This window comes from Ciona intestinalis, unplaced genomic scaffold (assembly GCF_000224145.3).
Source record: "Ciona intestinalis unplaced genomic scaffold, KH HT000798.1, whole genome shotgun sequence".
Lineage (NCBI taxonomy): Eukaryota > Metazoa > Chordata > Ascidiacea > Phlebobranchia > Cionidae > Ciona > Ciona intestinalis.
This window is the reverse complement of record NW_004191119.1, coordinates 1,940-3,193: the sequence shown is the minus strand read 5'-3', so window position 1 is coordinate 3,193 and position 1,254 is coordinate 1,940.

Here is a 1,254-nt window from a genome sequence, read left to right as displayed (position 1 = left end):
CATATACCAATGTTATTCGTGGTTTCAACAAAAATGGAAACTATTGGTATGTTTGACTGTAACAACTTGTTTATTTAAAATTTGTTCAAAAACAAAATGTTTATTTAAAATTTGTTCAATAAATGCAGATTGTAAACATAGATGAACAGTCACTTGGTGTTGTTTAGCCAACTGGTGTGGACAACACAGCAGATTCTCTAAATGTGACCGGGAGGTTTCGGTAATATTTTTAATATAGTGCACTGTGTACAACTTGTATTATTTCATACAGAATAAAAATATTTCTATTCTTACCAGGAACTACCTTCAAGTAAGAAAAAATGAAAAAGACAAAAAGATGTTGAAAATTCAGTGATACAAATGGTCCATTCAGCACCCTATACGGAGGGACTCTTTCAATTGCGGGATATTTGTACTGAAAGTAAGCTTACCTTATTGCCTATCTGAAAAATGTAATTGTGTTCAAGCGCTAGTTTGGATTCTTTTTTTTTTCGTCATTTGTTGTTCCTTTTATTTAGATCCAATGATGAATTTTGTAGTTTGTGCGGGCAAAATACATGCGAAAAAGTATTGGATTGGGTAAGATTAAAAATAATTTCAAAATCTACATTCGTCATTCGACAATTAATTGGTCTTGTTGTTTTTTTACAACAGTTTTTCTTTGACCAATGCAGAAGGTGGTTTTACCGAATATCTTTGGGAATCAAGGCATCAAATTTTCAAGTTATTTCAAGTGAACCTTGGTTCTGTTGTACGTGCAAAACGACAACCTATAACAGAAGTGGCGTGACCAGGAAAACTTGCGTGACCAGGGAAAATGGGTGGCGAGGCGAGCTTGCCGCAAAAAAAATCAGGACCGGTATTGTAAAAATGCTGTAATATCTGTATTCTAGGATCTTGAGGCAGCAAATGGTTGTATAAACCAAAATCAAATATTTTCATAAAAGTTGTTTTTCATGTTTATAAAACAGTGAACTAAAATCAATTTCCCTTGGGTTTTTGTGTGTTTCCTTCACAGCAAGAACATAGATTTGCTGGAGCACATACAGGTAATCTACAGATGGGCTTTTTAAGCAGTACGTGCACTTTCTCCATTATGTCAATAATTGCATTAGAATTGTTTCCGAATATTTACAATGGGTTGAATGTCTGCCAGATCAGGACTTAATGCATAGAAGATTTTTACTTGTGAAGTCCTTATGGTGCTGCCTTGTCAGTGAACCAGCAAATAGGTCGTCCAGAAAACTTTCGTTA